General features: G+C 44.2%; 1 protein-coding gene across 1 annotated transcript in view; it reads left to right on the forward strand.

Annotated features, from left to right (window-relative positions):
- LOC144111525 (protein O-mannosyl-transferase TMTC1-like) overlaps positions 1–21,598 on the forward strand; it is a 311,970-nt gene that overhangs the window by 112,719 nt on the left and 177,653 nt on the right. The gene's annotated exons all lie outside the window — the stretch shown is intronic.

A 21,598-nucleotide genomic window follows, 5' to 3' on the forward strand; every position in this document is an offset into this window, starting at 1 on the left:
GTTTTCCCTGAATCGGGGCTCTAGACAACACATCTGCAGTAACGAGGCTCTAACCCGGGACATGCACAACCGAAAAGCTGATCCGCATGACCCTCATGCGAAAGCGCTGAATACGAGGCGGCAAAACATCTAAAAGTGATTTTCCCAACGACGTTACAAGTGGTTTGTGGTCGGTTTCAAAAAAAATTTCAAGACCTTTTATGTACCCTTCGAATCATTCTGCCGCCCAAGCCATTGCCAATGCTTCCTTCTCAATCTGAGAGTATCTGGTTTCGGCAGGCGTCAACGAGCGTGACGTCAATGCAACAGGGCTTCTTTCATTGCTTGGTTGAACTTGCATCAGTACGGCCCCCAAACCGAATGATGACGCGTCAGCGGAAAGAATCGTAGGGTACTTTGCAGTATAGTTAGCCATGACGCGCGTCGAAGAGATAACGTCTTTGACGTACGACAGCGCTTGCTCTTGGACTGGTCCCCACGTCCATTGGGAACCCTTAAAAAGCAAACCCCTGGCTCCCAACAATACAGTGGCAGCAGAAGGCACAAAGCGATAATGAAAAAAATTATTACATCCTGGTGATAACAAAGAAGATCAAATTATTAGCGCGTAAGCATGCTCAAGTGTAACAAATAACACAGAAGGTTCTAAACACACACATATACACACAAAGAATAAAATCGTTCCGCAATATGCAATCAGGATTTGAATCGCTGTTTAAACTGAGAGATGGTTAATTTCATAATATCAATGCCTAACCTATTGTATTCGTTTAGTAGCCTTGGTAACGCATTTTGTAGCATTAGTCTACCGCAGTTAGTACATTTCGGAACTTTCCAATATTTTGTGCTTCTTGTGGGGTACGCCGTAATATTTTGTCATAAGCCTGCTATGTTTGAAAAAAGAGAGATAGAGCGTTTTGCACTGAAATAGTACTGGCGAGACAACATATGGTGGTATAAATCGGGTGGTCTGGTTACATTAAGTTGTTTAAAAAGACGGGCAGAAGGTTCTGTGTATTTATATTTGCAACAACCCGCAAAACTCTTTTGTAGCGATAGCTAAATTACGGTAGCATTTCGAGCCTTCAGCTTGGCGGCGCTGCCACGCGATCACGTGGTGTGGAGCAGCTGCCGGCGGCGCGGCGCCGTGGCTCATCCCGTGGCTCGTCACGTGACTAGCCACGTGGTGCAGAGCAGCTACTGCGCCGGCGAAACCGAGCTGCCACAGCTGTGCTCATGCTCCGCGTCAAGTGGGACCAAGATGAAGAAGGAACGCTCAGCGAAACGGAGCGGTGAAAGACCGACTTTGCAATTCAACTCAGCAAGTTCCACTCCGCCAGCTATAGGTATCGCTTCACACCAGGTTTATCCAAAGCTGAACCACCGCCATTTTTTTTATATTTAACTCCCTGTTTAAATTTGTCGCCGTAGTGGTGCCCCAGAATAAATAGCAGTAATGTAGGGAGGACACAAATGAAGCATTTAAGATCACTAGTTTGACTCATTCTGGAAATGAATAACGTTCGTGACTAAGCATTCCGGAGACAGAGCTTGACTTCTGCAATAAGTTATGCACATGATCGTCCGATTGCAGATTGTGTTAAAAATAAACGCTGAGCACTTTAACAAATAGAACAATATCTGTTTTTCAATTTTTTTAGATGACAGCATCATGGTCATTAGTAATTCGTCTGCCCTTGGAATTAAAAATTACCGCCTTTGTTTTTCCAGTGTTCGTTTTTGGGTGGTTGGCAGTAGTCCTGGTATCAAGTTTTTCTAGCACACTATTTGCTTCCGCTATTAAGTCACCTTCACAATGTGATAAGGCAAAGATGCTTGTATCATCCGTGTATACGACTAGTTTAAGACGGGGGCTAATACTGGTGACGCCATTCATATATAGATTAAAAAGTCATGGACAGAGGATGCTTCCTTGCGCCACACCCGCAATAATTTGTTTTTTGCTGGATATCAAGTCGTTCACGGAAACAAACTGTGTTGTAATGGAAAGATAACTTTTTATTAAGTTCAAGGGAAGACCACGGATGCCGTAATAGTTTAACGTTTCAAGCAAAATTGAATGTCAAATGTAGTCGAACGCCTGAGCGAAATCCATGAAAATGCCAGCAACCTACCGTTTACCATCAAGTTATTGTAATATGTTATCTTTTTATCTAAGAGGGCAAGTTCTGTTGAGTTATACGTTTTCTGAAACCATACTGTGCTTTTGTTTTAACATTGTGTTCATCGCAGAACGAGCGTAATCGCTTGAACAGAATCTTTGCCAAACCCTTAGCAAATACTAGGAGATATGAGATATAGGCCTGTAGTTGGTAACGTCGGGACTGTCGCCTTTCTCAAAGACAGGGATGACACGTGCGACTTGCATTTTGAGCGGAAATACGCCCGAAGAAATGCACAAGTTAAAGAGATACGACAGGACTGGACCAAAAATATCGATTAAGCACTTAATCTGCTTAATGTGCACACCATCATAGTCGCAGCTGTGAGAGTTCTTTAGGTTCAGGAAAGTAGAACATACCTTATTTGCATCGGTAGGCTCTAACAAAAAACTATCCAGATTTTCTGGCCCTGAATCAGAATAAGATCTGTATGATATTGCGCTTAAGTCTCGATGCACAAAATACCCAATAAATGCATCGACCATGTTTTGTTCACTCAGCAAAATGAGTTTGGTAATTGTGATTGTAATCGAGTAGCGTGATCGGTAATGCAGTTGCGGATTAGTAATAAGTGAGAAATAAGAAAAAAGGAATAAAAAGTGGGAAAGGAGGAAAATGCACTGGGCGCTTTTACTCTTAAGGCAAAAGATTAAGCGTCCTCCCAATTTTCCCAATACCCTATCAAGTGCCTCTTTTTTACCCTGGTTAAGATATGCCCGAATGACTAAAGACGTTTTTATTTCATCAACATCATTATCATCATCACCATCATCAGCCTGACTACACCCACGGCAGGGCAAAGTCCTCTCCAATGTCTCTCCTTGTCTGTCTTTTGAATTTAATCAAACAAATGATCAGGCAGGCTTTCGTAAAGAATATTCGCATCCACAAAAGATTATATTCACACTATCAATCAGGTGATAGAGAAATGCGCAAAATATAACCAACCCCTATATACACCCTTTGTTTATTACGAGAAAGCAATCGACTCAGTGGAAACCTCAGCAGTTATACAGGTACTGTGTAATCACGGTGTAGAAGTGCCTGATGTCAAAATACTGGAAGATATATATATATGCAACTGTAAAGCTACCATAGTCCTCCATAAAGTCAGCAATAAAATTACAATAATGAAGGGTGTCGGGCAAAGACATGATCTCGCCAGTGCTATTCAACGCCTGTTTACAGGACGTATTGCGAGGCCTGAATTGGGAACAGTTGAGAATAAGCGTTAATGGAGAATACCTAAATAATCAGCGATTTGCTGATGACATTGCCTTTGCTGAGTCACTCTGGAGGTGAACTGCAAATCATGATCAATGAGTTAGAAAGGCTCTGGGTGTAAGAATTAACACGCAGAAAATCAATGTAATGTTCAACAGTCTAGCAAGGCATCAGCAGTTCACAATTTCCAGCGAGGTGCTGGAAGTGTTAAAACGAATTGGTCTACTTAGGGTAGGTAGTCAAAGCTGATCCGGATAATGAGCTCTCGGAATTCATACATACATGCCGCCGCAGTGGGTCACTGGTCATGGTGCTCAGCTGCTAACCCAAAAAAGGCAGGTCCGATCCCTCCGCGGCGATGGTATTTCGATGGAAGCGAAATTCTAGAGACCCGTGTGCTTTGCGATGTCAGTGCTCATTAAAGAACCCCGGGTGGTCGATATTGTCGGAGCCTTTCACTGCAGCGTCCCTCATGCCTTTAGGCTTTTCGAGACGTTGAATCCGCATAAACCAAACCAATTCATACATGATATTGCAGCAGGTATAGATAGCGGTGTTCAAATAGACGTGGTTTTTCATAACTTGCGCAAGGCTTTCGATGTGATTTCGCATTCCACGATTTTATCTAAGTTACCATATTTAAGTACCCCTTCTAATATTCTCGGTTAGATTCGAGACCATTTATATGAATGAAAGCTACAAGTGCTTATAAACGGTGTCACTTCGCAATCTGTTGATGTCTTATCGGGCGTGCCGCAAGGCTCAGTGCTCTGACCATTGTTATTTATAGTTTTTGTGAATTATCTACCGAGTGATCTGTGTTCCCTTGTTAGACTGTAAACTGGTGACTGTGCTGTTTACCATCCTTTCACGAGCGCAAATGATACCCTTATAGTGCAGTCTGATCCAAATAAGCTGAGGCGTTGATGCGAAAAGTACAAAATGACTCCCAACGTAGCCAAATATTGCCGCATGCAATTTACAAAAAAACTGAAGGTATACAGCGGCTATACTTTTTGAATGAATCTCTTGTACACACATAGGACAACGTCAAGTTTCTCGGTTTCATGTTAACAGCGACATTGGATTGGACTGCGCATGTCGGCACTATAGCCTCCGAATCCTCTCGCCTTTTCTGCCTCTTTGAATGAAATTTCAAACACATAACTTCATCCCTAAAAGAAGCATTGTATGTCACAAATTTTAGACCAATTCTTTAATTTGAATGCATGGCTTGGAATTCGTCCACGAATATTTCAAAGGACAAATTAGAGAGAGACCAGCAGCGCGTCGCGGCAGTTTTACCTGGTAGGTACAATTCCTATGTCAGCAGCTCCGAACTTCGAGAGTCGTTGGGGTGAGAACTGTTATCCCATCGAAAATAAGCATTGAGTTTAAAGTTCTTGCACGATATCTACAACAATAAAACCAGAATCGATATAACCGTCTCCTTAAAGAAGCCTCACTATGCTTCATGAAGGAGGAACAATACCATGAATGTTCGAAGTTATAAGTATGAGGTTAATACCCTTAAATAGTCCTGTTCTCCCAATTCAATAAATAATTGGAATATGTTGCCGAATGAAGTTTTTACAAGTCCGAACGTCAATGCTGCTTTAGAAAGTGTCGTTCTCTTTTGATGCTTATTTCTCTCATAGGCTAAACTGAAGGTTGGTTAAGGTGTATCTATATACGCCACTACTGCTTTTATTGCTTGTTTGTTTTTCATTTACTATGCTCTCTTTGTTGTGTTCATAAACTGTTTCTGTGCTTCTGATGTAATTACCCTCCTACGATAATTCCTTTGGGTGCTGTAGATATACTGAATAAATCAATAAATCTACAGTTACTTGATATTCACCTGTCGCTTTACCCATCGCGTAGCATGCAAAGCTCTCTCTCTTCTCCGTTTGCTCCCCGTGGGATGTCCACCTTGTCCGCACCGTTAGGTCCGTCATCAGCATCGAGATAATTACGGGTACAACTACTATTTCGGATAATATTCATTATTATTTTTATTTTTCTGCAGTATAGTTCACATGACGTCAGTGTGTTCCGACCTCTAAGCGGCACATTGCCTTATTATGGGTTGATTGACATTGCAGGGATATTATGCGTGACGTCAATGCGTGCTTTCCAATCAGCCTGGCATCGTCTTAGGCCGACTGCCATGCCACAGAACAGGGAAAGGTTCCCTTTACAGTTTAGAAGAACTTCTATTTCGGCTAGATGGTTCATTGTACTCGAGAAAGGAAACGACGTAGGAAGCGCTTCTCCTACGCCGTTTCCTTTATCGTTGTGTGTGTGTGTTTTTCGGCGCTGCTGTTCTCCATTCTCGAGTTCCCTTTGCAGCTTTCTCTGGAAAAAAAAACCTGTCAGTAATCGACCTCTTGCTGTGTCACACCGGTTTGGTGACGTCGGTGTCGGCAAGCGTCAGTTTATTACTTGAGTCGAGTTCATGTTTAAGAGAGCTATGACGCCATCTGGAGCGAAAAACATCTTTACACCAGTCATAAAAAATATTCGGCCTTGCTGAAGTGTTCGCTGACTAGAGTTTCTGACTGTAGTGATTAACGTTCAAATAGATTATTTTTACTAAAAATGAATAGAAAATCTGCCGGAGGGTACCTAATTGGTCATTATTGTGACAAATTGGTTAAAGTATGGTTCTCACAAGTAGATGTTTACTTATTTAGTTAGCGGAAAGCAAGAAATAAATCTTCAAAGCTAAAGTGGAGCCAAGTATGCATGTATGTATAAAATCGATTATAGACAAGCCGACTTTTGGTCAATATGGAATCGGTAAAATGACAACATAAATACTGCGTCCATCTTGTGGAACACGACGCTTATGCTTATGCTTATAAAGCTTATGAAGCATGAATTTTTGAAGCATTTACGATGCATGAATGCTTATTGATGAGGTCCTTAAAACATTATGAGCATGCTTTAGTGATTTCAGTTTCAAAAGCTCACATTCTCTGGATGAGCACTCATGCTGGATGTGTGGCAATTGTGACGAGACGGGGTAAAATTTGCTGAAATGTAGCAGTTACACGAATTTTAGCTCGGTGCCCTCTTCTTCGCAAACAATTCTGCATGTCGTTCGAATAACTCGTGAACACGCTTTTTGCCGTAAAAGTTTTAGTTGCATTGCTATTTAGTGTGTACGCATTAGGCCTGGTTTTAGTCATGGAATTAAAGTTGAGCTGTTAAGTTTTATCTGCCTTAACCACCATCTGCCATCTGCCGCACTATTCAGTTGCCGCGTCGAGGTCAATCTATGAAGAATTGATGCCAAAATGCTTAGGCATTACTCTATAAACTGCAGAATCATCTGCAAGTAATCCTATTGTTGATGTTATGTTAGACGTGAAGTCAATAAGATAACGAACCCTAAGGGACTCCGGCAGCTAAGTCTGTGCGTCTCGATACGAAATTCCCTTGCGTAACTGTCAGAAAGCGACTGTTTAAAAACGCTTTAATCCATGGCGCATTATATTGATGAAACCGAAAGTTTGCGCATATTTGTTAGTAGGGGGATATGAGGTACGCGATCTAAACCTTTCGAAAAATCAATCAGTATGAAGTCAATGTACGGAGAATAGTCGAATGCTTGGTGAACGTCCGTTATTAACTCAAATAACTGTGCCTGACGCGACAAATTTTTACGGAAGTCATGTTGGATGTTATGAAGCATTTTTTTTCTGGTTAAGATTAGTCATAATGCGGGTGTATATTACGTGTCCTAGTATCTTGCCACATATTGAGTTCAGTGAAGTGGGCTTTTAGTGCTTAGAGATGGATCTGTCTCCAAATTTTAAAACCGGGATTACATAAGCAGACTTCCAATCTCCCTGCACAGAAGTGGCATCGAGTGGTAGGAAAGCTAGAGCGAGAGGAAAAGCTGCGTGCTTCCAGGTTATCTTTAACAGTTTCGCGCTGATACTGTCGCGCCCTGAGCGTGTGTCTTGGGGTGGGCTTTCATTTATACAAGCCTCTCCAAGGTCTGATATGGGAATGGGTGAAAACGGAACATGGATAACGGTCTTAGGAAACAGTAGTGGATTTTAAAAAAGCAATTCGTCCATAAAATCTCTGTGAAGTGGCTGTTGAATTGTTCAGCACAACTTTCTGTAGGTAGGGGGCTGCCGCTTAAGTTTGAAAGAACAGGAACCTCACTAGAGTTTTTCGGATAAGCTGTGTTCCAAAACTTCTTAGGATCAATTTTCTCTAAACTTTTTGTGTTAGACTTGACTAAATGACTTTCTGAAGCCTGTATAGATCATTTAGGAAAAAAATTTCTCAGAACATAAATGGCAAGCAGCGCTTGAGAGGATAACATCCACCTATGCACCAAGATTACACAAGTATGTTGCAATAGCGTTCGCTGTAATTAATTTTTTTTCTACGTGCAGGCTACTGGCGCAGAAAGAGGGCGGGAATTTCAGACAAAAGAATTCTCCTTTCTTCCTAAAACAACTACTTCGCTAGCGCGTCATATTTTAGCTTATTGTGCTGCTTAAAACTCATGAGTCGCGCTGACAGTCACCTAAAAAGCACAAAAACAAAAGTAGTATTTTCATGATGCTCATCAGTAGATGATGAAGCCGCAAAGAGGTGCTCACCAAAAATAAGGTCTGTGTTGTTGTCAGAAACTCTGATGTTATGTGCAGCTGCTGTGCCGAACAGGTATGCTACAATCGTGTACAAGCTGACCTGAAATCGCCGAAGGACGGTGGGAAATTGCTGATAGCTCCGTCCAGCTATAAGAACAAAAAAGGAAAACAAAATAAACCATAGCTAAAGAATGCAGAGGAAGGCTCCGGAATGAGCATAAGTGTAAGATGAGGAAATGGCGTGAATTTGCAGCAGGAGGTGGGAGAAATCACGCGATCCATTACTGAGCTTTATTTCTCTAAAAAAATTGGTGCTGTGTTCTTCCTATATTCCTTACTCCCACAATTTGGCATGAGCAGCCTTCTCACCGCAGGATCTTTGCTCTCGATTGAGAGATAGGCATTGCTACCACGTCCGAGTTTATAGGTTTGTTGGTTGATGTTCTGGTGCTTGCACTGAGTCGCCGATTGTTTTAGAACGTCGTTCTATCACTCTAGCTTATCGATCATTTCAGATTTTAGGGAGAGGTCATTTATGAGGTACTATCTGTACTTTTTGAATCGGTCTTGCTAAAGTGATATGCGTGCTTCGACTGCATACTGCACCTATTCAGAAAGTATTGTGGGATGTTCTTGCGTTGAATGCACGAATTTAATTTCCGAATTATTTTGACATCAGCTTAGAGATTGGTGCACTTTGATTGGTATCAATTTGCTGCGATCTCGCTGATTTATTCACTATTGAAGCTGGTACTCTATTCTAATATAGCTGTGGAACGACGACAATGCCTCTTTAGTGAAGACGCTTCCTGGTCTTCTGTGTCGGCCACGGGAACGCGAAGAAGGAGCAGAACGAACATAGGCGTTAAGGGCGACAGACGCGAATGATGAGATTTCTGACATAGGTCAAACCAAATGAAACGAAGCTTTATTTCATAATCCAAGGAAAATTTGTACCAAATATTTGGACCGATAGCCTACATGGCTAGTGTCCGGTCCAATACAAAGCAAGACATTTAGGCAACCGCATAAATATGTAAAGTAAAACAAGAAAAATTTCCGTTACTTTTGCGTTGTGGGACCTCACCCATACTTTCACGCAGACGCTTCTAGCGCTCTGAGCACGTGGATTCCTCTGTAGACCGCAGCTGGCCCGCTACCAGGCTGGATATTTGGTTTTACTATGCAGAGAGAGCTGTCAGTGCCTCTTTCACCGCGGCGCTTCGTCCCCAGAAAGAGCATGAGGAAAAGGGAAGGCGTTCGGTTGAAAGAAGGGGGCGAAAGGCGAGAAGCGAAGGCGCTTTGCATGGGTTGCCAACAGAAGTGGGGCCTTTTCACTATAGGTGGACACAAGGTTGCTTACACCAATGCATGCAATAAATACTTTAGCGAGAGGGAACTGAGAGAACTTTTCAGTTGCACGCCGATACCTTCCCGGCCTGATCCCCAGGTATGTTTGTGTTCTTCCTGCTACTCCGAGAGGTTAATTGGCAACGCCTCGTGCGAAGTCAAACAGCAAGGGCATCCGAGGATGGATATTCTTTATATAAACAATGCTCAGGAAATGTGCCGGAATGCTACTGGAGTGCTATCGTGAAATGAAAACTGGAGAGACGGACATCCTCTCTGTCTGAGAATGATTTCGACTTGTCTCTTCCTCATGAGTTATTGGTAGTAGCCTTTCTGCGAGTGACAACGCGGTGATATGTGGAGTTACCAGAGAAAGAGGGCGCGTCAGTGCCTCACCAGAAAGACTACTGCCTGCCTCGTTACGTTGTCAACCTGCGAGGGTGCGGGGCTCCCTACGAACTCCGCCATTCAGACGACAGCGACAGCGCTTTGGATTTTGGCCTGCTGGCAATCCTGCTAATGGTCTCCAGGGATCGGTGCCGAACGGTTCGCACGAGTCTTTGTGCTGCTCGCGTTCTCGCTTCGTGGGAGGCTGTGTGCTTCTACCTGGCGTCGTCATTGTAGCGTGGGACACGACAGAACCAGTTGACGCCTAGAGGGGAGTAAGAATAGCGTGAAAATAGCAACATAGGAAAAAAAGAAAGCCATGCGCAAGCGCTACGCCTGCCGCTGCTGAACGGATCTAGATGGTGTTCCTACGCCACTTCGGAACTTCGTGTGCTATATTCCCGACCGGACTGGCTTTTTTGTTTCATGAATTCTCATGGGAGTGACTGCTCGAAAAAGCTATTACACTTTTTTTATAGGCATATTTCGACGCCTAGTTTTGATGGAACATCCTGATATTGGGAAGCCATTCGGTTAAGAGAATATTATACTAAGTTCCCTGCAACCATACAGTTCTACAACCAGAGGCGTGCTAAGCATCTTTTAATATGAAGTGCAGACTGTGAAAATAAGGTCAAAAATGTTAAGAGAGCGCACATTGCACGTTGAGAACGATTTCTGTCGTTTTAAATTTAAGAGTTGCCGAGGGAGCGTACACATAAAGGAGACTCTTCGTATACACGAGAGGGTGGCAATGAAATTCACAGCAATCTCTGTTTTTCGATTGAGCAGAAAAGGGCATTGAACTGGGCGGCTCCTTATAATATATAAATGAAGAAAGCCAACAGTCACCGAAACCAAGCCGTGCATAGAAGATGCTCTTTCTTTAATTTTTGGTGTTGATCAGTGGGAAATTAATAGTGCAATTATCTTATGGCTGAAAAGTATTTGAGTAGAAAGTAGGAGAAAAAAAGACAACCAAATGCCTCTGGTGGGATCTGAGCCCACAGTCTCCGCAAGAGCAACGTGTTGAGAAGTTGTTTTTTTTTTTACCTGAAGTTATTGCGACTTTCTTTACATAGCCGTGCGCGGAAGAGAGAATGGAAATGAGGGGCTTCTTTTTAGACAGTTAGATGTTAGACCTTCGCGTGCTCCAGCTCCGTTGCTGCGCGCAAAATACATTTTCAGTCATAATGTGCACCGATACCGGTGCTATGTTTTGAGATCAGCCACATGGCAGGACATTTTAAAATTTGGGTAACACTTTACAAGGAATGATTGACACGTTCTCGAGAATACTGATTCATGGTGTGCTCGGTCCGTTAAAATATGCTAGGCGGCTAACTGTGCGCCAGTTGTTTGAAACGGTTAGTAGTGATAAATGTTTCAGCGAAGTGGTAAAAGTGGACGAAATAGCGTTATTTTTTCTTTCACGTGTCTGAACCCTCCTTTAACTAGTGCATAGTCCGCGGTCCCTTTGAGTGCCCGGTGCGATTCTATGGTTTCGCCGATGGTCGCATTGTGCACCACAATATTCAATCACTGCATGAGCAGAGTACTCGAAATGATTACCTCTCTGCAATTAATATTTGGCGTCAGTCTTGGTGCATGAGCTTAAATTCCTCAAAATGCACACATGATAACAAGAAAGAAAACACCACTAGTTTGTACAGCGTCGTTAGAGTGTCGCTCCGTATTGCCGGCGCTCCGCGGGGCGCCTCTGGCGGGCGCCGGATAAACCACTGCGCAGGAGCAGCGAGAGCCGTAGGCGGGGCTTCGCGCGTAGTCTGCTACAGTGCGGCCGGTATTTCGGTGAAGTGGGGTTCAATTTTAACACTGCGTCCGCGTAACGCCGATCGGTGAAACGCCTCTGACTAAGCAAAAGGCTGCTAAAAAGCCTATCGGCTGGTTTTTTCCTGTTGCAGCAACAGTAGCAATGTCGTCTGCCAGCCTGGTTGATTTGATACCTACAGATAAGAATACTGGGGAGAAAATGCACGGCACCTAATAGTCGGAGCTTTTTACTACTGCAGCAGCACTAGGGTCAGCAAATAATTTAAATCTTTGTTGTCTTGCTGACCAGCGGGTAATAAGCCATCTTAATCCTAATCTCTATCCTAACGTCTTCCAATGGATTAAATCTTTCCTTCTAGACCATTGGCAATTTGTGCATGTTAATAACACTAATTTACCTATTGCTAACGTGCTATCTGGCGTTCCACAGGGATCGGTCCTTTAACCACTCCTATTCTTAATCTATATCAATGACCTTCCTTCTGCCATATCTTCTAATATTCACCTTTTGGCTGATGATTGTGTAATATTTCGGGAAATTAATAACGTCAACAATACTGACACTCTCCAGTCAGACCTTAATTTGGTGTGAAACTGGTGCACTACATGGAATATGGAATTAAACGCTAATAAATGTAAAACTTTGCGTGTTTCCCTGACATCTAACTCTTTTCCTTCATATTATCTTGATGGCACTCCTCTTGATTGGGTAAAAACATACAAGTACCTAGGAATTCATATCTCTCAAAACTTAACATGGTGTATTCATATTGACTACGTGATTAATAACACTAACCGCATGTTAGGATACTTACGTCGCAATTTCTCTGCCCTCAAACTTATACTCTATCAAACACTCATACGTCCTAAACTAGAACACGCAGCATCAATATGGGACCCTACGCATGAAAACCTCGTATATTCCTTGGAATTAGTCCAAAATAATTCCGTTCGCTTCATTTTTTTTTTCAAATTACAACCGTACGGCAAGCATCATAACCATGAAATCTAACGTGGCACTCCCACCGTTACAATCTCGCCGCAAAATTTTTCGCCTAACACTATTTCACAAGCTATATCATCACGTTGCGCTTCACGACTATTTCATGTCATCCCCGAATACATTTCACGTCGCATCGATCACCGGCACAACGTTGGCAAACCAACATGCCACACCAAATTTTCTTTTCAGTCATATCTTCCCCGCACATTGTGGAATGGAACCGCCTTCCCCCCAATATACAGCCATTGCTGATAATAAAATCTTTCACAACGCTGTAGCTAATATTGCTTATTCTGAAGAAAGTTGATTGTGTGCTATATCTGTTTCCACTGTATTTTATACATTGTTTTTGTACTATTTACGTTTTCTGAATGTTGTTATTTGTTTTATTCTGGAGGAAATTTATTTTGTAATACCTATTTTCACTGTATTCTATATCATTGTTATTTATCCTAATTAACCCACTCCCCTCTGTAATGCCTTTGTCCCTGAGAGTACAATAAATAAATAAATAAATAAATAAATAAATAAATAAATAAATAAATAAATAAAAAATGTTAGCAAACGACTTCTTTTATCTGCTGAAATCGCGGCGCAAGGAAAATTAGCCGTAGCTGGCTAATCGTAGTAGAGGTGCAGCTACATTTTCATTCTCCTATTTTAGATTCGTACAGATTAAGTTAGGCGGCCAGGTAGACTCATCAGCATTTGAAAACAATACGTAAGGTTTGCCAGGACCTCAATCTTCATCTTCTAATGGCTTTAAGCAGTTTCTAAGCAGATATTTATTGCAGTTCACAGGTCGCGTAGCAAAAGGATGCCGTTCTGTGTTCCCGCAAAATTTCAAGTGTGGCTGGCGTATCGAAGCAGGACCTCTTGAATCGGGTATGTGGACAATTTAATCAGCCGCCTTTCAATCTACCACAAACCGTTTCATCAAGGCTTTTGGATGAGCGATAAAAATTTTTTTTTCTCCGTGTACAGTGACGTTGCAACTTACTGGTTGTTAAATTTCCACGACGAAGTTTACCTATAGACGAAAATGGTCAGGTTGCCCCGATCTCTGCCGGCGAGTGCAACTACTTTCTCGAGTCATTCGACGACTGATATTACAAGGATGTTGCCTTATCGCAACTGCGACCCAAAATGTGATTTCCCTCTGTCTAGATCGAGAGCACAGGTGCGTGTGGTAACTTCAATGATTTCTGCTCGTGGGCTGCACTAAACCGATGTGCGGGAGGACGAAACGCGGCTAACTGTGGATTTTTGTCTGAGGGGATACTCGCAGCAACGATTTGCGGCGCAAACTCATCGTGCAATTCACACACTGAACAGAATAATTAAAGCGCAGTGGAATGAAGGCCGGCTTCAGGATGCCCCTCGGCAGCCTCGTCGCAGGGTGACAGAAGAAGAAGACAAAGAGGTAGTATCTGCTGTGGCGGACAACCCAACGACCTCTCTACGGGAGCTGCAAGTGGAGCTACGCTTTGAACATCTTTTAGCCACTACAATAAAGCGCCGCTTTTACGAAAGTGGCCTAAAGAGCCGGACTGCTTCACAGAAGCCGCTCGTGCGTGCTGAAAACAAAGCGAAACGCCTGCACTGTAGCAGACGACGCGCGAAGCCCAGTTTACGGCTCTTGCTGCTCCTGCGCACAATTGTAGACAGTAGAGACATTTAGTATAGCGTACGCAGACATACGCAAAGGCATAGCGTACGCTATAAAATAGCGTGCTTCGTACTGCGCATGCGCTAAACGCTATTCCAAACCGAGGTTTAGCGTACGTGCGCGTTACGTACGCTATTTCTCGAATTTAGCGTGCGTGCTCTTGCGTACGCTAGGAAAAATAGCGTTTTCAAGATGGCGGGGCCCACGTCTCCCGCTTCGGAGAGAATTCGTCAATGTTATTGGGTTTTTAGGCATATTCATTGCCTTTAAACGGCACACGTGATATTCGCTTTGCCTCGTCTTGCCAACAGCATAAAGGAAGAGGGATAAACTTGCCCAATTTTCGATTCTGTGTAACGATTCCGCAGCTCTTAACCCTAACAAGGCAGAACCGAGTGTAGATTGCCTTGATTTGGATTCTTAAAGGAAACTCAGCAGGCCGCGCCTGGATGCATAGAGTCAGCGTTGCTGTTCACGCTCGCGCATCATCACGGCTTCGATGTCGTCCCAGCTTAAAAACGCTAGGCAGTAGGGGTCCGAAAGGATGTTAGTACGCGCCATGACGTTATTAAGAACCTCGCACGGTTCGGTTACCTAAAAAGTGGGGCCCTACCTCCACTGTGCAGAGCACGAACCATTTGGCCACGCAACCGGCTATCTGCGTGATGCGACTTGGATAACCTTGGCCATGCCTTGGCTAAATAGAAAAAAACTTTGTCGCAACATATTTTCACAATTTAACACTAGATGGCGCCACTGCAACCTACGCTATCGTTGCGTTCAGGTTGGCATAAGATAAACTAAATGTGGTCGTGCGACCTCCTCTGTTACCTCCCGCTAAATGCTTGCGTATAGCGTACGCAAGCGCTCATACGCTATACTAAATGTCTCTAGTTTTAGCTATGAGTACGCAACGGCTTAGCGTACGCAAGGAGTTTGCGGTGACGGTAGCGCGCATGCGCAGAACGCAAGCGCAAGCCTTACGTCTTGCGTGCGTACGCTAGCCAGCGGAGTTTGCGCTGCGGCGCTTGCGTGGCATGCGTACGTTAACGTTGACAACATGGCGGCGCCCTACTCGCCCGCTTCGGAATAAATGCATGCCGCCGCTAGATTCTCCGGCGCAATAGCTCGCTCATATGGTAGCGGTTCGCTTTTATTTCGCCTACTCTTGCCAACACGCAGCGGTATGAGCGATAACTAGCCCCTGTTTTTTCAGATAATTTGGAGATTTTCAAGCTCCTAGGCCTAATTCAATGCAGTGGGTTTTCCTCACAGCAACGACACCTGGCGAAGCAGTTTTCTGGCTTTTAGCCGGTTCTTACATCTTCTTTGGTTTGGATAGTTTTTCTTCTTGGAGCAAAAAAAAGGCTCCCAATGCACTCACCTTGGTTATCAGTAATCATGGATGAAATTTTCTTCAACCGAGCGTTGATGTGCTTTGACATCTTGCCACTAGATGGCGCTACTGTTTACGCGGGCTCTTGAGGGACGCTACGGCACGGCCAGCTAAAACTGCACTTCGGAGCGGACAGCGTAACGTACGCAGCGCCGTAGCGCTTTGCGTACGCACAACTAAAGCTGTCTAGTTTCTCCGGCGCCCGCCAGAGGCGCCCCGCGGAACGCCGGCAGCACGGATCGATATTCTAAGAGTAGGCGACCCTGTACATACAAAATTAACACTGCAGAAATTAGGCGGGTGTATAAATTTAAATCTCTAAGTGTAGTAATTGACGCCAAGCTGACTTGGAGTTCTCATGTTCAATATTTCGTATCGGCGTCGCTAAGAAGGCCATGGATTCTTAAACACCATCTCAAACATTGCACTAGTATAAAACCTGCTGCCTACATCACGCATTTTAGACCATTGCTGGAATAAGGTTATGTTGTCGGGATCCTCCGCAAAGACCGATGTAAGTTAAACCTAAAGCGTACAAAAGAGAGTTTTTATATTTAATTGTAATCTATACAGTAGACGAGCTTCTGGAGCTGGACCTTAGAACACGATCTGGACTCCCAACTTTAGAATTTCGGCGTAAACTATGTCGTCTAGAAACGTTTGTAATATCGTCAACAATCAAGTGTACATGACATTCGACATATACATGAATTTTAATAAATCAAGGAAAATAAGAGGCAAGCATAGCCAAACAATTGTGATGCCAGAGAATAAAACTAACACTTAACGCTTCTCGTTCTTGCCCAGAACCATACCAGAGTGGACTGCCGTACCGCAAGAAATCGCGAGTATGTCTTCTGTTAAATCCTTTGCGTCTGCAGTAAAATCTTTGTGCCTTGCTATTCTTCTGTTATCTTTCTTATTTATCTCACTATTTCCTTTATTTAGCTTGTGCGGCTCATTGGTGCGCTTCTTTTGTTCATGATGTCACCGTTCGCGTCATCAAGGTTTTGCTGTTTTGTCACGGCTAGCTGTCACTCACACTTTTCTTTCGTTGATTTGAAGTGCATACTACTTGATTTGTCTCGTGGTGCCCATTCCTGCCTGATCTGCCAAGAGGCAGTTGGCCGTATCAAATAAATAAATACCTTTTAAAATCAATTAAAATTCTGGTTAGGGCTAGTCGGTTCTTGATGAACTGTTAGAAACAGCTCAAAGAAGGCACGGATGATGAAAGGCCACACTCACGGAAAAGACAGTCGCTGGTAGACAACACCCGTATTGTCTATAAGTATTCCTTTTCATCGTCCACGTCTTATGTGCGCTCTTTCTGACAGTTTAAAGTACACTCATGTGAGTCTTCCTCTACTTAAACACCGCTGGTGTACTAATCACACCGCCGTTGCTCACAGCCGTGTGCTCTATACGTGTGAGACATCCTGATAGTGCACAGGTGGAGGCTGAATTGGGATGGAACTGCTGCTGACTATGCGCTCTGTGCTCTAACACGTTGTCTTTATATGCATCAGAACAGGATACTCGGCGCCTTTCGTTAAAGGGATACTGTGGCCGTTTTCGAATCTACTAACCTTCTGGGGTTCTAAAGTAGTTTGCTTGTTGATCACGTCAGCGAAGTTATTCTTTCGATTTTGGCTAAAGCACGAGGTGAATCACCAATTGAAAGTGCTGCGTTCAGTTACCCGGCGTCCCGCGAAAGCTCAGGAGTAGAAAACAGCGGAGAGGGAAATTCGTCCATGTCGGCCCACGTGGAGTCACGTTGTGGAGCCGGGGCCACTTTCGAGCCACACGAGCGAGCTTTTGCTGTGTTGCGTGCGCTTGTGGAAGTACAGAACGCGCCAGCAGGCTTTGAACACCAGGTTCGACACGAGGCATTGCTCTGCGTTTGGGTGCACGAAGAACTAGGGCCGCGACTTTGTCGTCTTCCACTATCTACCTCAAGATCAATAGCTCGCAGTGCAGAGGGTCACTGCTCTGGAAAGGAACAATTTAAAGCCGACGAAAACAAGCCTACTCTGCTCGAAGCATATTCCGCAGAGTGGCTGCATGCAGAGCTTGTCCCTAATGCGATCTCTAGGGCTTTCTGCCAAAGAGGTACGGCTGAAGCACGACACGGTTCCTTCGATTTCTCCGCGAATGAGGTGCGTGTCACAATTGCCGAAGGAAGGAACATAGCTTCTACTTTCGGCTATGATTTCATTTCTTTGCGAGAGTTAAGGTATCTTTAAAAAACTTTAGCACTCACTCATCACATTTCGAGATTCCGTGGGGTTTGCTACCACCCTGAGATCACAGCGCCACCTGTGGCGACAGCTATAAAACAGCACATCTCACATTGAGACTTGCAGCGCCATCTACAGTGTATGCATTCGTTCCGCTTTGTATACTACGACAACAAGGGGCACCCATCCGGGGACTGTTGTGTACCGAATTTCTAGGCAAATAAAGCCCTAGAGGTTGCGATATAGAAATACAACCACAATTAAATGATAGGTAAACATTGTGTACATGCAATTACTAATTGAAGCGTTACCATATCGCACCGCAAGCCGAATTTTAGGCCCAACTTGACCCCCAAACGAAGCGAATTCCGTTTGGGACGTATATCAAGGGGGTTTGACTCGACAACAAGTAGACGTGCATCGTAATTTCTCTGATAGATGGCGCTAGGCGTCGATCGCTGAGCTACGTGGAAAAGTTGTTATTTTTCCGAACCGCTCAGGGTTTTCTTCACTGGCCTCGCTGGATGCGGAAAGACTTTCGTTTTACGCATGACCAATAAAGCTCACGCTCGTTACTCTAACGCCTTCCAGACGGTGGCGGCCTTTTTTGTGCCGAGATTTGCGTGAAGTGTTGACAGCGATCAGTCCAGGCATTGTGATCCCATCAGACGGAGAGACAGCTTGCGTGGCTGCGTCTGCGTCTTCTTTTTTGCACGCAACGCGGTACACTACAGGCCTCTGTACTAATCGTTTCGTAACCCATCAGCGGCACGATTACACGCGTGCGGACAGACTATTGGAAAGAGCCCATTGTTGTATACGACGTTGTGATGCCTCTGCGATATTCCTTCCAGCATGGCACGCGCTTGACATGCTCACGGAACCCCTGCAGAGCCTCAGGCATGTGTCCCTCTCCACAGCACAGGAGCGGCCAGGGCTGCCTAAGAGGCGTGATGATATATTGTTAGGTTCGACGCGTCCGGGCAAGAAAGCATCAAAGTTCTTCATATGCGGCATCTTGTTTTTCCAACCGTTGGTGCCTGGTCACTAACAACAGCTACACGATTAAAATAGAAACGTTCGACAGAGGTGTGTCCGGTTCAGGATGACAATTTAAGTGAGAAGTGAGCGCCAAGTTCTCGTAACAAAACACGGCGTTTCGTAACCTTGCTCGGTTTCTTCGTCAAGGTGCATCTGCGGGCGAGTTGCAATTTGGCTTTAAACACGCATGCAGTTGACCGCCAGGTAATTGAATTTGAACTGGGGCTCTAAGAATAGGAAAAGGTTTCGAGGGAGCGATTCATACTTCCCGGCGTCCACTGAACGTGCTGTGACTGAAGCAGCAGCTTTTTGGGCGGATTTGGCTTGGTACTGAGCACAGTGGTCCTGTCAAACTCTGTCCTGTGGTCACATGCCTCGCAGTGCTCGGCCGCTGCGCTTCGCTCACTTAGACTTCACCTTTTTGCTGCTTCATCCTTTCCGGTAAGTGTTTTGTTTCCCAAACTTACAACGCCGAGAGTAAGGAAAAGACAACACACGAGCGCTGACTGTCAGCTGGCGATTTGCAGCGAAGAAGCCCACTTTTATAGGTAGGATGAGCAACAAACAAGAGAGCATTGAGAAAAGCACAAAGCTGGGAAATGCGGAATAATTCAAGAAAACCTATTGTCACAAAGGCTTAATCTCTTAGCTGAAACAAACAGCATTCTTTGTCGGATAAAAACACTGATGGCGCACCGACACATGTTCTCTTATGTGATAATATTTTGTGGCCCTTAGTCGCTCCTGTGATGAGCTAAAAGAGTCACAGGTTCGGATCAGCATCCGAACCTGTGACTTCGCATTGCTCAAAATCTCGATGCCATCTGTTGCATGCTTTGGAATGGGCTGCTAGATGGCCTATCACACTAGTCTTCACATCACATTTGTGATTCATTCAGCCATCTGCCGGTTTGCCCAATGTAATTTTGGTCACATTTCAGGGGAATTTCATAAATCACTTCTTTGTCATCATCATCAGCCTGAATGCACTGCAGGGCAAAGGCCTCTCTCATGTCTCTCCATTTAATCCTTTGCTTTGACAGCTGCGCCCACCCTATGCCTGCAATCTTCTAAATCTCATCCGGCCACCTAACGCTCTGTCGCCTTGTTACGCTTACCTTCTCTTTGAAATCACTCCGTTACCCTTAAGGAGCAGCAGTTATCTTGCCTTCGGATTACATGACCTGCCTGCGCCATTTCCTTTTCTTGATTTCGGCTACGATGTCATTTACACGCGTTTGTTCCCTCACCCACTCTGCACGTTTCCGGCCTCTTACCGTTACACCGATAATTTTTCTTTCCATAACTCGCTGCGTTGTCCTTGACTTGAGCTGAACCCTTTTCGTTAGCCTTCACGTCTCTGCCCCGTAGGAGAGTACCGGCAAGATACAGCTTTGGACGTGGGTTGAAGCGGTTGCATATCTTAGGTAGTTTTTCAAGTGCGGAAAAGAGTAGCTTAACTTTGGCACGATTCATAATATATTTAAGATTGTATAGGAGAGTGGCAATGCGGGATGACGGTGACTTCCTGCCCCTTTTTTCTTTCCTGAGTGACATCGGTCTTATCTACTTCATTTTTTTTTTGCTTTTGCAGCTTTTGGGTGACTTAAAGCAAAATATATGAAGGGTAGCCTGCTTCTGACAGGCGGTTGCATTGTTTTTCAATGCTGGATTGCATGCTGTGTAGACAAAATATTTTGAGAGCGTTGGAAAAACACAGTGTAGCTACGGCTCATTTCACGAATTCTTAGTGTGCTGAATGGTGGGAAAGGACGGCCTTCTTGCTGCGGGGTTCATATGTCCAACAAGTGCGTTGTGCATGTAATTGCAGGTTGATGTCAAGGAAACGGATAGACCGATTTTCGGGCAATTCATGTGTGAAAACCAGAGGGGATATGGCCGTGCAGAAATTCTTCAGAACCGCGCGTACTGCTGAGTGAAAGGACTGATTGTGAATGTTTATGAGGTCCAAACAGTCATCGACGTATTGAAACGAGTTCACCACAGAGGAATCAAGAAAAAGAGCAGCGACATCCTGTGAGTGGATACAAGGAATATGTCGCTTAGGATGGGTGCGATACGTGATCCTACTGGTACTCCACTTTTTTGTAGCAAGATGTGTTCTTCCCTGGCCCAAACCTTGAGGGCAGATACATTTAAAGCAGGTTAAAGAAACCTTGCACTGATACGCTGGAAGTATTCTGGAAAGCGATGCCACCGTAGTGATCTATGCTTTCTTCAACCCACTGAAGTAATTTGTCTTTAGGAACAGATTAATAATGTTCTTTAACATCTATGAAAAAGGCCACAAGTTCCTAATGTTTCTGATCTACAAGAAAATCAATAACTTCTTATGAACTTTTGATCCGGAACAGGTCATCCCAATGAAACATTTCAAAATGGGCCTTGAGAAACAGAGAAATTGAATTTTTCCACGTACCTTTTTGTTACATAATAACGTGGAGGGGCAGACAGATTCATGAGATTTAGCTGAACAGAACTTCCGCAGAGTGCTGTTCTCCCTGTAGTCAATACGTTCTAGAAGGGAATTTAAGTTTTGCTTGGAGCATAACTGCTGCACTTTTTTCTTCGCAGAGGTGACAAGTGCTTCAATCTTTCGGTTTAAAACCAAGCTGTTTTTGAGGCAGAAAAGCCTTTAGGGGAGACAGCAAATCCTTCCCCTTTATCGTCC

This window comes from Amblyomma americanum, chromosome 11, assembly GCF_052857255.1.
Source record: "Amblyomma americanum isolate KBUSLIRL-KWMA chromosome 11, ASM5285725v1, whole genome shotgun sequence".
Taxonomy (NCBI): domain Eukaryota; kingdom Metazoa; phylum Arthropoda; class Arachnida; order Ixodida; family Ixodidae; genus Amblyomma; species Amblyomma americanum.